General features: G+C 41.2%; 1 protein-coding gene and 1 long non-coding RNA gene across 2 annotated transcripts in view; one reads left to right on the forward strand and one right to left on the reverse strand.

Moving 5' to 3' along the window:
- Positions 1–20,705, forward strand: part of LOC116051158 (NLR family CARD domain-containing protein 3-like) — a 43,782-nt gene that overhangs the window by 15,341 nt on the left and 7,736 nt on the right. The window lies entirely within an intron of this gene.
- Positions 13,214–20,705, reverse strand: part of LOC118496182 — a 16,068-nt gene continuing 8,576 nt past the window's right edge. The window contains exon 3 of the long non-coding RNA XR_004898668.1: positions 13,214–13,227. This is a non-coding gene — a long non-coding RNA (uncharacterized LOC118496182). The remainder of the gene's footprint in view (positions 13,228–20,705) is intronic.

Here is a 20,705-nt window from a genome sequence, read left to right on the forward strand (position 1 = left end):
CCCCCAGAGCCTCAGGACACCCACCCCCCCCTCAGCCCCCAGAGCCTCAGGACCCCCCCCCTCAGCTCCCTCACCTCACAGCCCCCAGAGCCTCAGGACCCCCCCCAAACCATCTCGCCCAACCAAATCATCTGCAGACAATAACAGAAATACATGACCTATTGGAAAAACACAACTAAACGTCAAAACAAAATGGATTGTTACCTAGCCCTGAACCGAGAGTACACAGTAGCTGAATACTTGAGCACCATACGTGACCACAGACTCAGAAAGACTCTGAGCAGGTCCAGGCTGAGTGGACACAGTCTGGCTGTGGAAACCGGCCATGGACAGACCTGGCTGCCTCCAGAAGACAGGCTGTCAGCTGTGTCCACAGAGACAGGTGGAGACAGAGCAACACTTCCTGCTTCAATGTAGCACATATACTGACATCAGAACTCAGTTCCAAAATTAAATGTAAACTTGGTACCATAGATATAGAACAATAGATATGACATGTAATTCTGACTTGCCATTCCAGGATGGAACCACTTGGCGGCCATCTTACCAGGGTTAAGTTTTAGAATTACTTCAATTGGAACCAATGGGGAAAGAGGCTCATGTTGTCTTTATAATAATTATATTTTTCTACCAATACATCAATAGTGGTTTTAATTCAAAGTAATGACTGTAAGACAACTGTGCCTTTCTAGAAAGAAACAAAAAATAGAGATTTGGGTGGAATTCTGATTGATATAGCTCCAAGAGAATAAGTAATTTGTTCAATTATAAAGATAATCTCATAATTTTGCATTTATACTGCAGGTAATCATTTTATTTTTTCAATTTTGCCTGAACTTAATATGTAAAAACTGTCTTTGGTATTCTGAATGGCTAATATACATTAAACAATATTTTTTAACGTAGAAATCCTAAACAGATTCAGTATTATGGTCTATATAGCTGTAGTTACGATAAGACACATGAGAAACATCCAACTGTAATTTATTAATACATTTATTTATGTGTGTAGATTTTATCTCAACTATAAGACCACATTTCCCATCAACCCCGCTACTTCCTGTTTAGTGTTTGTTTTCTTCCTGTCAACCGGCCGGCATGGAGTTAGTTTAGACGATGAGTGGAGTAGTTGAAGAGCCTCGCTAGCTTCAATGAGTTCTTGTTGATAAAGACTAGAATGACTTCACCACAACTGCTGATGGACTTGTCGCAATTTTCATTGCGCTAACGTTATGTTATGGAAATTACATTTACGATAGTAATGCGGAGACTTTCCTTACCTCATCAAAACATGGATTATTAACTTTTAATTTGCTTTACTGAAAGGAAAATGGTGTAAAGGCATGAGGTAAGCTGACAACACTAGATGTTAATATCTGATGAGTGACAGCAGGATTCAACATGGCTAATGTTTGGGGAGCTAACGTTAGCTGGTGAAAATGTAACGTTAAGTGCTGCTGGTCGGTTAGGGCTCCGTGTTGCTGGATGTGGCTAATGTTGATTTGTGTAACGTAACGTTACTCTATGTGTAACGTTACATTTTAACGTACCGTTAGCTTGCTGGATTTGTCTTGAGATATTATAAAATGAGATTTAGGAGTAAAGAAGAGTACTTGTCGTTAACTTTAATTTAACTGAAAACTTAACACAGATTGAGTGAAATCAGCCGCAGCAGTCAATGTAGGGGTAATATTAACGACGAGTTAAAACCTGTTATAACGTTAACGTTACTAAATGTCTTATTTGAGGTCAAAAATCAATCAACTAAAAAAAATCAATCAACTAAAACAATGTTTGCTGTTCATAAATGCTGTTAAGAGCTAGCTAGCAATCACCACTAACCAGAGGTGGGACAAAGTCATTGTTATGCAAGTCACAAGTAAGTCTCAAGTCTTTGCCCTCGAGTCCCGAGTCAAGTCGAGTCAAAGATGAGGCAAGTCCCGAGTCGAGTCACAAGTCAAAGCCAACAAGTCTCAAGTCGAGTCCAAAGTCCTACCATTTTAGTTTCGAGTCATTTCAAGTCATTTCAGTTTCAGTGTATGCAATATTAAGAATATTTTCACTGCTTCAAAAGTCATAAGAAAGCCCTTTCTCTCAAGAAACTGAAGTCATATGCTTTATAGCAGTGGTTTTCAAAGTGGGGACGGGGACCCCTGGGTGCTGCGAGGGAGTGCTAGGGGGGGCATGGCAAGTTGGCATGAAAAGTATAGCAAAACAAAATAATTGAATAAATTAAATAACTAAAGTAAACCAAATTAAACCAAAAATAAGCTGAACAATATTCCCATTAGTTAAGAACTGCACTATAATAATCTATTGCATCTCTGAACATTACTACTGTAATCGTTATTATTTTATTTTATTACATGGCTTGGTTGAATTCCAATGTAGAATGCGACCTGTTATTTCTTGATAACAGACCGCTGCGAAGTATAACAGACCGTTGCCATGAAAAACAGAGCGTTGCTATGGACGCAGTTCGGTTTAGCGGAAGCAATACGCTCGTTTTTAAATCAATAAACTCCTTTTTAAATGAATATTTTGTGTCAAAGTATTTATTTGATAGGTAGCCATGTAATAAGCGGGATAATGTATAGCGAGGCGGTAGTTATAGCGAATACAACCCCTGATATGAAAAGGGAAGGCTAATGGTGGATCTACTGTGACTGTGTTATGGTAACGTTACTTTAAAACGGACGTTGACATGATGCTGGCGAGGTTTTCCATCTGAGTGTGCTACACTCATGTACCTCATATAATCAGGGTTCAAAAATCCCTATTTTTGTAAGCATGAACCAGCAAGGGAGACGTGCGTTTACTGTCTCGTTGAGACAGTAAATATGCAGCAGCTAGTATGTTACGGTACATACATCCGATAAGGTGCTTAGCATTCGTTCAAAACTTACCTTTCTTTTTGCAACTTCAGGTGTCGAACAAAGTTGGACGTTGTGGCAGCTCCGTCTGTAATCTTCGACCCGCATGTTTTGCAAATTGCAACTCTTTTTTTGTCGACTACCTCGTAATTTTTATAACCAAAAGAACCTATCTTCGGTATCATTTTGCCAACTGGCTCGTTGTTGCTCGTGCTTCATTGGTTGTCTTGCAATGTGCCTGCTTAGATGCTGTCGAATCAAAACAACGTGGGACTACAGTGATTGGATGTCGTGCAGGCAGCGTGCGTGCTCTCTGCATGCATACAGGTGGTGCACATTTTTTTCACAGATGCAGATAAACTGAGAGCGGCGCGGCCGTGTGAACATTTTCTTCCCCAGTTTTCATGGGAAGTAGCAAGTCTTCTCGAGTCAAAAGGTGCAAGTCCAAGTGAAGTCACGAGTCATTGATGTTAAAGTCCAAGTCGAGTTGCAAGTCTTTGTACATTTTGTCGAGTCGAGTCTGAAGTCATCAAATTCATGACTCGAGTCTGACTCGATTCCAAGTCACATGACTCGAGTCCACACCTCTGCCACTAACTGACATCTCAGCCGGTCCGTTAACAGTTGCTAGGTAACGTAACTAGCTAGCTAGCTACTTCACCAACTTTTCTGTATTTATAGTTAAAAACAGAAGAGAAAAAATACTTTATCTACTCCTACTGACATGTGGGAAGTGATGCCAGCCTCCTGGGTCTCTTCGGTCCTTCTGGTAAAGCAGTTAGGTGCTGCACAGCTGATAACCATACTTGCTGCCATAGGTGACAATTGTAAACAGTACCCTAGTAAGATGGCGGACAGTTATGCCATTTGTTATGACGTCATGTCATATCTATTGTTCTATATCTATGCTTGGTACAATCTCTGACCACACAAAAATGCAACATCTACTTGGAGAAACTAGTGTGAGCGCTGTAGAAGCAGCGAGATACTGTATGTAAATGTTTTCTTTTGTTAGATAAAAAAAAAATAATAAAAAGCAAACTAAAGTGTATGTGTATGTGTATGTGTATGTGTATGTGTGTGTGTGTGTGTGTGTGTGTGTGTGTGTGTGTGGCAGGTAAAGACATATTCTGCTGCTAGACTGCAGCTCTCTGGCTGTTCTCCCAGCAGGATCTGCATTTTTTTGATGTTGGTTATTTGGTCAAATGTCGGTGTTTGTGTTCTTCTGACTGGCTGCAGTTCTGTGCATTCTGTCAGGAAGTGCAGCTCTGTCTCGACTTTGTCTCTCTTGCATAGCTGGCAGAAGCGCTCCTCTTTGGGGAGCCATGATTGTTTGTAGCGGCTTGTCTCAATGGCCAGGTTGTGCTCACTGAGTCTGTACTTGGTCAATGTAGTTCTTAGTTTGATATCAGTAACTGTGGTCAGGTAGTCTGCCACACTGTACTCTCTCTTTAGGGACAGTCTGTCCTCTCAGAGCTCGTACTCTCTTTAGGGACAGATAGCTCTGCATTTTGCCTTGTGCTTTTGTTTGTGTTCCAGTTGGTGATTTAGTTTTGTTTCTGTTGTGTTATAATTTGGTTAAAGGAGAATTCCGGCCACGAAGTACTTTCAATAGAAAACCCCCCGACCCGAATCACTGCAGGCAACACGGAGTAGCTGCAGCTACGGACTACAAGCGTCCCCTGAGCTAAAACGGCAGTTGTCAGGGCAGGTTTTAGAGTGCCTTTGTGCGTCTTAACAGATGCAAAATGCAATTAATATGTCTGTGCAACATGAACAGGGCCCTTTTGTGTCAACAAGATGCATTTTCACCTCAGACATTGTTTAAATTCACCTACCCTGTCTTGATCCTGCCGGTGGGTAGCTTGGCCTGTTAGCTGCTAGCTGCTAGCTAGCTGTTAGCTGTTAGCTGCTATCTGCTGTCCTTGATAAATGTGTTCAGCCAGGCTTATGTAAAAAATCATCACGCTGCAGTTCCGTGTGTATTTGTAGCTCATCCATTTTGTGTGTGATTGTCTGGTGTTGGTGAGTAGGAGGCTTGTCAGTTTGTTTTTGTATTTATTTATTTATAAAGGACAACACACATCAATCAACATTTCTGTAAATGTGCCAGTGTTAGCCAGCCGGCTAATTTTCAACTATAGTCCTCAACCAGTGTCGATCTGTGTGGTAGCTAGTTCCCTTAGCCAGGCAAGCAGCCTTCGTCCCCCTCCCACAGCCGACAACAATCCCCCGAGCGCCCGGTGGTCTGGTGGATGTCCTGCATAGGATCACGATCCAGATCATGCCTTCGCAGCAAAACATTTAGATTATTTCCAGCAGTGTGCAGATCGGAGCGTAGTGTGTGAAGAGCGAAGAGTGGAGTTGTTCACAAGGGAAGAAGCTTGGAGTAACGTAACTATGGAGAATATAGCAGATATACAACACACAGAAGAGCCTTTTGAGTTTGATGGTCGTCCTTATTTATTCAAACCAGAGTATACAGACAAAGAACTAGCCTCACAAGAGTTGTAAAGAACGAGACAGACAGAGGGGCAACATGCAGATGAACTTGCTGCTCCAAGAGCAAGCTAAAGCTAGCCTTCAGTAACTGGAGGACATAGCAACACCACAGCTGCTCCGTGGATTGTTATTGGGATGATTATCACAGAAGCCTGTCTGAATACACTCACCGGACGGCAGCTAGCAGCTAACGGCTATCAGCTAGCAGGGCAAGATCGAGACAGGGACCAGGGTAGGTGAATTTAAACAATGTCTGAGTTGAAAACGCATCTTGTTGACACGTAAGGGCCCTGTTCATGTGGCACAGACATATTAATTGCATTTTGTGTCTGTTAAGAGGCACAAAGGCACTCTAAAACTTGCCCCGACAACTGCCGTTTTAGCTCAGGGGACGCTTGTAGTCCGTAGCTGCAGCTACTCCGTGTTGCCTGCACTGATTCGGGTCTGGTTTTTTTTTATGGGAAACTGTGCTGGGCATTTTTCACTGCTTTCTGATGTTTAGCCTATATGCAAACCAAACAATCGAGAAAATCTGCAGATTAATCAATAATGAAAATAATTGTTGGTGCCCTAACTTCATTGTTTTTGGCTACCAAGAACCAACCATATAAAAGACTTGAAGAACCATTCCCTAAATATAGAGGTTCTTCAATTGGTGATGACTCTTTGAAGAACCATTGAGTCCTTTGAAGAACAGTTAAAGAACCATTATGTGTCTGTGTGTACAGCCCTGTCTCACCCCACGCCCCTGACTGAAGTATTCTGTTCTGCTGTTATCAATTTTCTCAGCACATTTGTTGTCCATATACATGGATTTGATTATATCATCTATTTTACCCCCTACACCGCTTTGTAAAGTTTTATAAAATAATCCATCATGCCAAATTGAGTCCAATGCTTTCCTAAAATCAACAAAACAAGCGAAGATTTTCCTTTAGTTAGCTTGAATAAGATGTTTGTTGATCAGGGTGTGTAGGGTGTAGATGTGGTCAGTGGTACGGTGTTTTGGTAAGAAGCCAATCTGACCTTTACTCAGGACGTTGTGTTGGGTAAGGAAGGCCTGTAGACGGGCGTTTAGAATACAGCAGAACACCTTCCCCAGGTTACTGATCACACAGATACCTCGGTAGTTACTGGGGTTGAATTTGTCTCCACTCTTAAAGATGGGGGATATAAGCCCCCTGTTCCAGACCTCAGGGAAGCAGCCAGCTTGAAGAACGAGGTTGAACAGCTTTAAAAGGCCTTCTCCAGCTCGGGGGGGCTGTGTTTCAGCATTTCAGTCCTGATGCTGTCAGGTCCACATGCTCTCTTGGTTTTAGTTCATGGAGTGTGTGTGTTAACTCCTCTTGGGTGATTTCATAGTCCAGTAGGTTTTGACTGTCTTTTATGATTTTTCCAGGGAGTGTAACTGTTGTGTAATGACTTGTTGGCCAGTTGTAAGGTTATCTGGTGGGATTGGGTTGTAAAGGTGTTCAGAGTAGTTCCTCCATGTTTCTCCGTCTGTCAGAGGTGGTCTTGGTTCTGTTTTGGGTTTAGGTTATTCCTTTTTTCCCAAAACTGATTCTGTCTTATTGAGGTTTCTATTTCTTCTATGGTTTCATTATAGTGTGTTTGTTTTTTTCTTCTGAATCATCTGTTTATATTCTTTGAGTTTGCTGCAGTAGCTTTCTCTAATTTCTGGGTTGTTTGGTTGGTGGTGTTTTTGGTTGTTTTTGGGTGGAGATTTTTCGGAGGTTTTTCCTCATTAGTTCACTCTCCTTGTCAAACCATCTTTCTTTGTGGGTTGTGTTTTTGGGTTTAGGATTACCCCTCAACAGATTAACTTTGAGGGCGATTCTGTGATATAGTTCATTTATTTGATTTACTGCCATAGTTACATCTGCCTGATTTGGTGTGAATGTTATTACTAAAAAGTTGTTAATAAGATTAGTAATTTCAACCGAGTTAGCTGCATTGGTGAATTCAGACACACTGTCAGATGTCCATTTATAGGACAGATTGAGTTTTACAAGTTTTTTAGTGTCTATAATTTTAATTTCCTGTGTTCTTTTATTTATCTGGCAGTGGTCTGAAAGTGGTAACTGAGGTCTTACAGTGAATGCGTTGATGGAGGAGGGTCCATGTCAGTAATTGCGTAGTCGACTACACTAGACCCAAGAGCTGAGCAGTATGTGAACTGGCCTAATGAGTCCCCTGTCATCCTACCATTCAGAAAGTACAGGCCTAGGCCTCCACACAGATGCTCTAGCTCCTTACCATTTCTATTAATGACAGAGTCAGGGTTGAGTCTAGATTTCATCTGATTTTCCAAGTTTGGCGATATAATGAATTTGTTATTTTTTTTCACTTATTTTGACTATTTCATTTTCCAAACCTGTTCTAGCATTAAATCCCCACATAGCAGCACGTTGCCCTGAGCCTGGAAATGGCTGCATTCAGAGTTCAGGTCAGTGAAGAACTCTTCTTTAAAGTAAGGTGATTCTGCAGGTGGGACATACACTGCACAGATGTAGAGGTCATTTTCATGACTTATAACTCCTTTATTCAGCTTTAACCATACTCGAGTGGGTTCTTTCTTTTTGACGGGTGGTTTTGGGGGTGGTGATGGCGCAGTGGATATGACACATGCCTTTGGTGTGGGAGACCAGGGTTTGAATCCCACTGCGATACGTCAACCAATGTGTCCCTGAGCCAGACACTTAACCCCTAGTTGCTCCAGAGGAGTGTGACCTCTGACATATATAGCAATTGTAAGTCGCTTTGGATAAAAGCGTCAGCTAAATGACATGTAATGTAATGACAGGAATTCTTTAAACCAAATTATAACACCCCCTGAGTCTCTGCCACAGTTTATGTTTCCAATTTTAAAGATGGTAAAATAATGTATTTATAGCCTGAGGGACAGTGAGTACTTACATCTGTTCTACACCAAGTTTCCAATAGAACAACAACGTCATGGTGTTTGATACTGAGCAGGAAGTCAGAGTTAAGACTTTTGGCTCCAAACACCGATGAATGAAGCCCCTGATATTCCAGGAAGTTATGGAGAATGATCTCGTCATGTTTATTATGTATAGTCATTGAAAGAGAAATTAAAAAGAATGAAATAGTCACAAATATGGCTGAACGATTTTCGAAAATAATCTAATTGCTATTTTTTTCCCAAATATTGCGATTTCAATTCGATTATTTTTTTAAGCTCGTCTTCTGTATTATTCAACAAAGACAAACAATAAATCATTTTTATAGTATGAACAACACACAATTACACACTAGACAGTTAAAAAAAGTAAAAATATAGTATATATACACACACACACACACACACACACACACGTAATTTTTTACAGTGCACAGAGAGGAGCTGCCTCCGGCCCCTCCCCCTCGTGAAGTCACGTGCTGCCGTGTGCACTTTTTCAGAAAGGCTATCGTTACGTTAGCTAGTTGCTGGTGTTCTTGTTCAGAGAGGCTATCGTTATGTTAGCATGTTGCTGGTGTTCTTGTTCAGAGAGGCTATCGTTACGTTAGCTAGTTGCTGGTGTTCTTGTTCAGAGAGGCTATCGTTACGTTAGCATGTTGCTGGTGTTCTTGTTCAGAGAGGCTATCGTTGCGTTAGCTAGTTGCTGGTGTTCTTGTTCAGAGAGGCTATCGTTGCGTTAGCATGTTGCTGGTGTTCTTGTTCAGAGAGGCTATCGTTACGTTAGCTAGTTGCTGGTGTTCTTGTTCAGAGAGGCTATCGTTGCGTTAGCTAGTTGCTGGTGTTCTTGTTCAGAGAGGCTTTCGTTACGTTAGCATGTTGCTGGTGTTCTTGTTCAGAGAGGCTATCGTTGCGTTAGCTAGTTGCTGGTGTTCTTGCCGTGGGATTAACTGTACTAATAAAACTGTTGAAACACCGCGGCCACGCTGCTGTGAAAGCTCCCCGAACGTCATTTATCAGTCTGGTTGTTACCCCTCTCAGTGGCAGCTCCTCCACTCATATCTTTATATTGGAACTAACCACTAACCGGAGCTAACCGCTAATCAGAGCTAACCGCTAATCAGAGCTAATCGTTGCCAACCGAGCCTTCATTTCTGCGTGTCTGTATTCATTAACTGCACGTATGGACTCGAACCAGAATAAAACCCTTCATTTTATTAACATGGCTGTAAAAGTTTTAAACTACAACTCAGAGTTGTTTGAATGACAGAAATCAGCTCCAGGTACGGCGTAGCGTTAGCGTGCTAGTTGATGCTTTCTCTGCGGAGTGCAGACTGATTTGCTCTCGCAAGTCATGTGACCAAATCGCAGCCTTTGCGATTAGGAAATCGTGTTTTAACATATCGCGATATTATCGCAAATGCAGTTAATCGTTCAGCCCTAGTACCAAATGAATACATATGGGTATTCTTCCCTTATCCTTTTTTTTTTTTTTAGCTTAATTTCTTGAAGATGAGGTGGAGCAGTTGCCTCACTTCTCTGATGTCGGTACAGACTGGATGTTGTTTACCTTGGAGAGGGGGAGCAGGAGGAAGAGGGGGAGCAGGAGGAAGAGGGGAAGCAGGAGGAAGAGGGGGAGCAGGAGGAAGAGGGGGAGCAGGAGGAAGAGGGGGAGCAGGAGGAAGAGGGGGAGGAAGAGGGGGAGCAGGAGGAAGAGGGGGAGCAGGAGGAAGAGGGGGAGCAGGAAGAGGGGGGGAGATGGAGGAGATGGAGGAGGGGGAGAAGGGGGAGGAGGGGGAGGGGGGTTTTGGGTTCTCTGCTGCTGTCACTGTTGGGGAGACTGAGGTCTTCTTTTCCTCAGCCAGGATTTTAAGTTTAGGAAAGTCTTTTTTGAATTTCTCAAGGCTTGCCTCTGATCCCTGGATCATCACCTTCCCGTTGTTGTACAGGTTGATGTTAAATTTGTTCTTGGAATCTAGATAGAGTTGTCTCATTACTCTGTTCCCTGACATTTTGAAGTCTTTGTTGGTGGAACTTAGGGCTTGGTGCCATGCTTCTGGATGGTTAGTAAAGAATACCAGATCTACCTTTATATCCTTATCAGAGCTGTATAGTAACAAAGTACAACTACTACTCTACTTAAGTACTAAAAGGCTGTATCTGTACTCTACTGGAGTATTATTCTTTTCTCCTACTTCCACTTTTACTTGAGTACATATTTTCGATGAGTTTAATACTTTTACTCTGATAGATTTTTCATGTGCTGCATCGTTACTCGTTACTGTTGTGAATTCCTCACGCTGCGGAGACTGTGTAGGTTACAGTGTGTGTAGTTAAGGCTACGTTAGTTCTGTACGATAATTACGTAAGTTACGTAAGAAATCCCCGAGATTGCGTTGTTTGTTTTCATTACGGTTCCGTTCAGAAGTCAGAGACGATGTCAGTTTGTTCTCTTTCTATTGAGCTGTTGTTGCAGCAGATTAATCTGTTCCTGAGTAGTTTGAGTCTGAATGTTAACTGTTTGACCCTGTGGTGTGAAGCTGCTAGTTTATATTCTGTCTGTATGTCTGTGTGTGTGTGTGTGTGTGTGTGTGTGTGTGTGTGTGTGTGTGTGTGTGTGTGTGTGTGTGTGTGTGTGTGTGTGTGTGTGTGTGTGTGTGTGTGTGTGTGTGTGTGTGTGTGTCTGTGTGTGTGTGTGTGTGTGTGTCTGTGTGTGTGTGTGTGTGTGTGTGTGTGTGTGTGTGTGTGTGTGTGTGTGTGTGTGTGTGTGTGTGTCTGCAGTGAGTCTGAATGTTAACTCTTTGACTCTGTGAAGTGAAGCTGTTAGTTAATCTCTACTTTTCTAGCTTACTAACTTTCCTGTTCATCACATGTTACTAGCTGGTGTGTGTTAACTTTTTGGGGCTTTAACCGTTACTGTGCTGGAGAGGATGTTTATTTTACTTGCACAGTGTGATAATTATACATTTTATTTCAGTATTTGTTAATATTTGTTATTTTTAGTATAATTAATATTTGTTAATTCCTTTGGCTACAGCCTTGGCTAAACATTTGACATAATATAAACAATATGATATTCAAACTTTTAACTGCTTTCTTGAATAACTAAATAACACAATACTTGCACTTTTACTTTCAGTACTTGAGTAGTACATTTTAAAATAAACTACTTGCAATCAAGGCTGGATTTACCACCGGGCTGATTGGGCCGGTGCCCGGGGGCCTCCGACCTCTAGGGGGCCTCCAAGACCCCACTAACTGTGTGGCCTCATCCTTTTTTCTTTTTTTTTTAAATTAAAATAAAATGAATTAAGTAGTGTGTGTTTGTGTGTATGTGTGTTAACAATGATTTAGTTGCACACAAAAAAGTATCATGATCAGTTTTTTGGCTGTCGGCTGTGACTGATGACTACGAGTCAGGTTACCGCGGAAACTGTTGATAGCGGCAAGACAGGCGGTGGAGGATAGAGTGAAAGAGAGTCGAGGACATTGACAGAACAAACAACATGGATAAAAGACGGTGGAGCAGTGGAGGGGAGAAGGATAGCAGAGAGGATTTAATTAGGAGTAATATTCCAACCATCGACTTTTTTCAAAAGTCGTCTCAACGCTAATAAAGATCCTGGCGGCGCCTGCAGTGATGCTAGCGATGAGGAGTTTAGCACCACATCCAGCCTTCCTATTTCAGATGAACAATTAGAACATCAATGCTAAATAAATAAAGTAGGCTATACTTTCTCTAAAATGTAAAGTGTGCAAATATACATAAACCATAAGATAATACTGATACTGATACAGATTTTAAGGTGGAAGAAAGCAGTTGTGGTGATTTTGATGACATGCTTTTTGAAGAAGAGGTTGCTGTCTAAAATAACTCCTGATATCATCTGCAAAAACTCCCACACTTGTGCACAAGGTCTAGGATACTGTACATCAAAAACATAAAAAGCCTTAAAGCAGGCCTCTACTGCCCCAAGAAGAGATGGGTGCTCCAAGGCATGTCCATGCACTATAACAAAGGCTTGTGATAACTGATGCCTGTCCCCAAGAAGAAGCACATGTGGGACCTCTGTGCTTGTCCTTTTCGTAAGGTATTCAGCGATGTTTGTTCCAACCTGTAGAGAGAAAACAAACTTTATAAGACGCATTTACTTCAGATATTAACCCTCGTTACAGGCATAAGCTTGGGTGATAAAATGAAGGCCAAAATTATATATAATCTACTGGGATTTAAATTATGAATTAAGTAATGGGTTAACAACTGGAAAACTATGTCTTTCTGTGTTTGCTCTAACAACATTTCGTTTTAATAATGATAACAATAAACTGAAACAGATCATCGTTGCGCAGTGGTTTGGTCTGACACATGTGTGCGATAGGTCTGAGAGAGGGAGGTAGTAGAGGATGGATACCCCAACTGAGCCCGACTGGACCCGATGGGCCAGGCCGGGTTCGGGCAGATATTTGATATCTGGTTAGTTCGGGTTCAGTCACATCAACCAACCAATTTTAAGCGGGAAATAAAAGGAAAATGTATCGAGGTCTGCAAATCTTGAGACAATCTGTTAAAATACTTGTTGGCGCTTGTTTTATTTGTTACATTTGTATTAACTCGCAGGCTGCTCACCTATGAAAGCTTTTGTAGATTCGGCGTAGCTGGGGCGGACCGTCTTCCTCCGGATTTTGTAGGTGCCGGGGGGGGATCACCACAGGTAGCAGAAGCAATATTGCAAGCATAAAAGTCAAATGTAAAATTCTACAACTCTGTATCACATTCTGGCGACTACATTTCAAAATGCAAAAAAGATTCCCTGACCTTGCTCTGACTTTACTACAAAATGCTCAAATTCCTTGATTTTCCGTGCCTGGTATAGACCCTCTTAAATGTCACGGCATTCCAGAGCAATGCATTATATTGTTCTTTTCTTGCTTCTTCTTTTTATCATTATTCTTCTTCCAGGCCCTAATTTGACTAGAACCGCTTGCTGTAGAAACTCCGTTCAAAATATTGATGAGTTGGTCCTTGTGCAAATTTTGGGTGTATGTCTTGTCATGTGATTTATACTTTGAGATACTGAATAAGAACTAATAAGCTCTTTGTGACATCAGTGAAACTTCATTGAACTCAATCTAACTTAATTACATTTGCAGCAACTGATCACTGATTAAAGTGTGAAGTCCAGAGAAAATTTAACTCAGGTTCTTTTTTTTCTGCGTGGAAACTGGTCAAATACAGTAAGCCGTCCAGAGACATGTTTCGTTGATCGGACCAGTATTATACTAAAATATCAGTGATCATAAAGACATTTATTTGTAACAGCAGGCCTAGGCTATTTTCAGAATATTTGTTGATTTACAGCGGGATTGTTAAGTGCTGCATCAAAACCAAACCTACAGGATATATTGTTGCATTTCGGGGCAGTGGTATCAGAAAATATTACCGGCAGATACCCACATTTACAATATCAGTATTGGACATGAAAAAGTTGGATTTTGCCATTCTTATTCATAGTACATATATGTCTTTTATTAAAAACTTTTAAGCTTTTATAAAATGTGCCTACCTTCAAATGTAGAGAGTAAATCACCCAGGTCCCATTCTACCAGTTTATTTTGAACATGATCATCCATCTACAGGAAAACAATAATAATAAAAAACATTACAAAGCTGCCATACATCACTTTCAATAAGCATTCAGAAATGTCAAGCAAGCAAGCGCTCATTCTCATTACGCCAACAACAACATTTGACAACTAATAACTTATAATGAATAATCAAGAATAGTTATTTTGGCAGGCCACACACACACACACACACACACACACACACACACACACACGTTGTGTCCCAATTGATTAGACTGACGCAAGACTTCTTTGCCAGGTTGTTCACTAACTAAAATGAACCTATTGGCGGGAACCGGCGATGTGTTCGCCTGTCTTTGTCAGCATTACAATTTGTATTTTGTATTTAAAGGAACTACATAAAGTACTTAATACATAACATTTAGTAACGTTACACAAACAGCTAAAACACATGCAAGCCTGAGCATTCAAAGTAGGCTACATAATCGCTGAATACAAATTTCGCTCCTTTTTCTGCATGTTCACAATTCAGCAAGCAAGATGGCGGCGTTTGTCTTTTAACACAGTCATGGTCATTCGTAACGTTAACGTAACGTAGGCTGAGGACGGTTACAGTTGCCGGTGAAAAAATTTTGCCTAAAAATTTTTGTCTATGTACCGGAAACCCGACCATCATTGAATGCCGAAATGAATGTTGGGATACGGGTGCTGCGAAGTTCATACAAGTTGTCGGTACACGATCCGTTCTGCCTGCACGATCCGTTCTGCACATGCGCAAGATAATACTGTTTTACCGAGGATACGACCTGCACGATCTGTTCCACGCTAGCCTATGGCTAGCCTCCACCGGGAAGCTAACGTTAGTTTAGCTAACACTAGAGCTGGGGGTAAACGATTATTCATTAAACGATTAATCGGGTGATTATTTTATCGATTAGTCGACTAATCTAACGACTAATTGGACGATTAATATAACGATTATTTTTCTGTTGCTCGATTAATAAAAACCATAATGTATCTCAAATAAATACCAAAAAATTCTTAATAATATATTTTATTAAACAATTTTGCACAGCAAAAAATCTTCTGCTTTACACAAAATAAAATAATTATTTTACTGTTATACAAAATGAAAGGCCAGCCTGTTTACTCTTTTACAGACCAACATAACTCTTGTTCAAAAAAATCAAGTTGTAGTGCAAAAAAGAAAAACACTGTGCAGTGAACAGTACAGACATTACTTGGATTGTTTAACACAACATAACAGTCCCAACATAAAACCTGATGCATAATCAAACTGACTCTCTTAACTGCTATTCTGTAGGTTTACATGCTAATGCAGCTGTGCACTTTGGTGGTGCTAGGCTAACCAACGCATCTTAGCTCTCTGTGCAGTTTGTTCGTGCTAGTAGCTAACGTTCACGTTAGCTAACCTTAGCAACTATAGATAGCTGTGTTCTGCAGCTGTAAGCTAGCTACCATTCAAGCCAACATTAGATGATAACTAACGTTAGCTAACGTTAGCTACTATAGATAGCTGTGTTCTGCAGCTGTAAGCTAGCTACCATTCAAGCCAACATTAGATGATAACTAACGTTAGCAAAACACAGCTGCCTAGGCGCCAGTAGCTAGCTAACGTTAACGTTAGCTACTAACGTAGCACGAACAAACTGCACGGAGAGCTAAGATAGTTAGCTAGCACCACCTAAGTGCGCAGGCTACACAACACACTACACAAACATGAAATTAATTTAGCTAACGTTAGTACTTGGGACTATATTTGAAGTATTCCCATACCCTCGATGATTAAGGGCGAGCTGTTTTAGGACTTTTTCTTTTCATGGGGCTTTTTGCAGGGCGTTGTTGGGAATTCTGTGAGGAGGTTGCTGTTTCCTGCAATGTTTTGGTCTCCCACGTGTGTGTGTGGCGAAGCGTTGATGCAAAAATACGACGTCGACGTAATTTTGACGTCGATGTGTCGACGCCATCGACGCGTCGCTGCAGGCCTAGCTAACAGCTAATTCGGCTAACCGCTAGCTGACAGCTAGATTCAGTCTAAAATAACGTTAACTCAAACGTAATGGGAAAAGCAGCTACAGCTAAATTAAGACTTCACAGTAATAACAATAAAGACAAGTATTGAGTGATTGTATTTTAAAGGAGCACAAGTAAAGTAGAACTGACGTAACAGCTGTTATATATGTTAGGTGTTTGTTATATATGTCAACGTTTATTTTCAAGTTTTATTTTGAGGGTCTTTTAAAGTTATTACATGCTGTCTCAGCTAGCAGTTAGCCGAATTAGCTGTTAGCTAAACTAACGTTAGCTTGGCTGTCGACCGGAAGCGTGGAACGGATCGTGCAGTGTCGTAAATCCTCGTACAACCGCGCATGCGCGAACATTTTGCGCATGTGCAGAACGGATCGTGCAGGCAGAACGGATCGTGTACCGACACAAGTTACCAACCAATGCATCCTCGGTAAAATGGGCGTGTCAAGAACATACGCAAAGTTACGTTAGCTAATGTAACATTAGAGTTTATTCTAGAAGCACTGTTTAACAAAGCACATTTTCAGCAACAAACTACCGGTAAAATGAGAATGCTTACCTCGCCTCCCTGCTCCAGGAACCAGATGTTGTTTTTGAGAAATGAGTTGCTGCTGTTCCGATGCCAACTCATCGAGAGCGAGAGAGACGATGTGGGGTGACTGGGGGTTACGTCAGTTGAAGAGGTGCGCTTGTTTTTCCCTGTGTGAAGATCCAGCGGGCGGGGTGCCAGATAGAGTGATCTTTTCAATGTGTTTCTGTCTTCGCCCGCCGTAGTTCTTTGCTGGTATTTATTTGTAACGCAAATCGTGTTGGATTTATATTTAATAACGTTACTTGAATAAAACGAAGCTAAAACAACAAGTTATTATTCTAATATCGTTAGACTGTTTTTAAACTAAGCTAAACCATATGATCTAATCTACGAAACAAACGTTTTTTATACGTCTTTTGTCACGTTTTTTATTCTTCCCATACCATGTCATGACTCATGAGTGTGTGTGTGTGTGTGTGTGTGTGTGTGTGTGTGTGTGTGTGTGTGTCTGTGTGTGTGTGTGCGTGCGTGCGTGGGTGTGTGTGTGTGTGTGTGTGTGTGTGTGTGTGTGTGTGCGTGCGTGCGTGCGTGCGTGCGCGCGCGTGCGTGTGTGTGTGTGTGTGTGTGTGTTAAAACAATGTCATCCAAAATTTGGCGGATCAGCAGTGTTGAAAAACTGAAGCCTGGATTTCGTTCAACGTCATCAACCCAATGCAATAGGTTATAATATGTTTAACCATTTTGTAACCCAATTATGGGTAAATTTATAATTTCAGCCTTAACCCAGCATATGAGTAACCAAAATAACCCAGCATTTTTAAGTGTGTAGTTGAAGGTCTTATTTGGCAATGTTGTTTTATTCAGCTGTCATTGTTCATGGTCTACCTTGTTATAAACTATTACTTGGCCTGTTGTTTGCTTGTTAGCAATGTTTTCATATAGAAATGTGTGGAATTTTACAATATAAATCTTTAAAGCCCGTTTTCTCAAAATGACTTTTCTCTCATACTCCAAGTCTGAAATCTCCACTTCAGTAGCACCTTTATACACCAAACCTTCCAGCCTTGTACCTAGTTATATTATGAAGACATTTACAGAGGGATTTGTAAATATATTATTCCTAGCCTGATTTATATAACATTTTATTCCAAAAAACATGGCGAAAATCATTTTTTTAACGCTATTGACAGTATATTCTGATTTACAGGATAATAAAAGATATCCATAAATCTCTCTGTAATTTTTTTCCCATCTAATATGTGAACACAATGAAAAAATAATTTTGAACCTGGGTTCATCCAATACTCAGATTTCGTTTTTTTTTTAAATATATGCAAATTAGCGCATATTTAATAAGATAATGCCTAATTTGCATATTTAAACCTTAAATTACAGAAAACTTGTAATACATTTTCTTCTCAACTTAATGTAAGTAATCAACTGGGAGAGTTTCATGGTGATATCTGCTAGTTAAAAATTTTACCCTATTCACCTGTAGTGTCTCACCTTAAAGAGCACCTCTACTTCTACTCAAGTCACTTTTTTGATAGAGCACTTGTACTTTTACTCAAGTATGGGTCTCTAGTACTTTATACACGTCTGTTTAGGACCATGAAGTCTGATACTAAGGTTTCGGGAGAGTCTCTTAGTATGTAGTCCTTATATTTCTTCCTTTGAGTTTCACTAGTCCCTGTGGCTGGGTAGTTGGTTTCACTAGTCACTGTGGCTGGGTAGTTGGTTTCACTAGTCCCTGTGGCTGGGTAGTTGACTTCACTAGTCCCTGTGACTGGGTAGTTGGTTTCACTAGTCACTGTGGCTGGGTAGTTGGTTTCACTAGTCCCTGTGGCTGGGTAGTTGGTTTCACTAGTCACTGTGACTGGGTAGTTGGTTTCACTAGTCCCTGTGGCTGGGTAGTTGGTTTCACTAGTCACTGTGACTGGGTAGTTGGTTTCACTAGTCCCTGTGGCTGGGTAGTTGACTTCACTAGTCACTGTGACTGGGTAGTTGGTTTCACTAGTCACTGTGGCTGGGTAGTTGGTTTCACTAGTCACTGTGGCTGGGTAGTTGACTTCACTAGTCACTGTGATTGGGTAGTTGACTTCACTAGTCACTGTGGCTGGGTAGTTGGTTTCACTAGTCACTGTGGCTGGGTAGTTGGTTTCACTAGTCACTGTGGCTGGGTAGTTGGTTTCACTAGTCACTGTGACTGGGTAGTTGGTTTCACTAGTCACTGTGGCTGGGTAGTTGACTTCACTAGTCACTGTGGCTGGGTAGTTGACTTCACTAGTCACTGTGACTGGGTAGTTGACTTCACTAGTCACTGTGGCTGGGTAGTTGACTTCACTAGTCACTGTGGCTGGGTAGTTGACTTCACTAGTCCCTGTGGCTGGGTAGTTGACTTCACTAGTCACTGTGGCTGGGTAGTTGACTTCACTAGTCACTGTGGCTGGGTAGTTGGTTTCACTAGTCCCTGTGGCTGGGTAGTTGACTTCACTAGTCACTGTGGCTGGGTAGTTGACTTCACTAGTCCCTGTGGCTGGGTAGTTGACAGTAAGGCTGCTGAGGCTCCGCCCCTTAAAAGTATCCATTTCTAACTGACAACATGGCGATGGCTCTGTCTTTAGCTCTTATCAGAGGTAGCTTAATAGCTTATGGTGCTAAATCAGTCAAATTTGTGGCTTACCTCTTTGTTATTTTGCTTAATCTGCTGTTTTTGATGTCCTTTTAGTGCCCTGTCCAGGATATTTGTCGCAGGTGTCTCCTTGTCTTGACTGTTGTTTGGATCTTCCTTATAGACCTTTTGCAAACACATCACACGACGACATGACAGCACCATGACGGACGGCAGCAGCACAGGCTAAACAGTAGTAGACGAACGGAAAGTTTCATAGTTTCAATCAGTTTGAAATACATAACACTAAATAAACTGTATTTATGGCTTTATGGCTTCTTCTATATTGAACAACAAGTTGTCGTGCCGTTATCGGTCGAGGTAGGGCATCTGGTAGGTGCTCACAAAGAGCAGTATTTGGAGAAGTTGGAGATAGCAGGATTGGATACCGACCCTTAATTCTTTCTCCCTCCGTTTTCACGGACCTCATTAAATCACAGAGTCTGCCCGACTTCAGTCCACTTGATCTGGACCACTATGTGGTAAACGGGGTACCCCCCATATACCGGTGCTGATCTGGACCACTATGTGGTAAACGGGATATCCCCATATACTGGTGCTGATCTCAAAGCTTTTAAAAGTCTGGATGCTAACCAGTTCTTTGTAGCTGGCTGGGTTACAGGTACGATGCTACGCTAACGGCGGGGGGAGGTACCTCATAATGGCAAAGATAAGACATCAGTCTAGGGTTTATTTTGTATTAACATCTATTCTTTACTCAAGTAAAGATTTATATAACACGTAGCCCATGTTTTTAGAGGACATGGTCGGTCGTGGCTACCCATACCGTTGTTCACTGGGTGTGCCAATGCAACTTCCTAATGGATGCCTGAACACATCCCAGCTCTGGGAAGTGTTCAGGGAATCACAGTGTCTATGATCAGTAGTAACCACAAATAATTGTAACATCTAGCCATCTTCTTATCTGTGATTATATTTGCTGTAGCCTATGTTAAGATTTGACCGGTGGATATTACGACGCGATGGGCAGCAGCTAGCGAGCAGTCCAAAGCTAGCTGTAGTATGGGCAGCTTGTTGATTGCGTTGTGATTGTGACGAAATAAAAATAAAAACTAATGAATAATGCCAAACTATTAATAACCTTGACACACACACACACACACACACACACACACATCAGAATATATATTAAGTTAGCTAAAAACACATGGATAAGGACCTAATGATGAAGACTAGCTAGATAACTGTATATGCCACAAAAAGGTTTTAATTCATGAATGAATGAATGAAATATCTTAGAATAGGCTTAAACATAACATTTTGCTTTTTAATTTACTTACCCTGTGTAGACATGTCTGAAAGACATTTCCTCTTGCTTTCACCAAAAGAATTAAAAAGAAAAAAGCCCCGTTGATTGATGAGGAGTGTTGTGGAGGAAAAAACAAGCTAACAAGCTAGCTAGCAATGCTAGCTAAAAAAACGGCAGGGAAAAGCAGACAGACAGGCTGAGACACTGCCTTTTAAACACTACAAACACACCATGTATGACCGTTGGACACCCTTTCCCTACCACTAACTTTTTAACCGTTAACCATCGGTATAAACATACGTTTT

This window comes from Sander lucioperca, chromosome 1 (genome assembly GCF_008315115.2).
Source record: "Sander lucioperca isolate FBNREF2018 chromosome 1, SLUC_FBN_1.2, whole genome shotgun sequence".
NCBI classification, from domain to species: Eukaryota; Metazoa; Chordata; class Actinopteri; order Perciformes; family Percidae; genus Sander; species Sander lucioperca.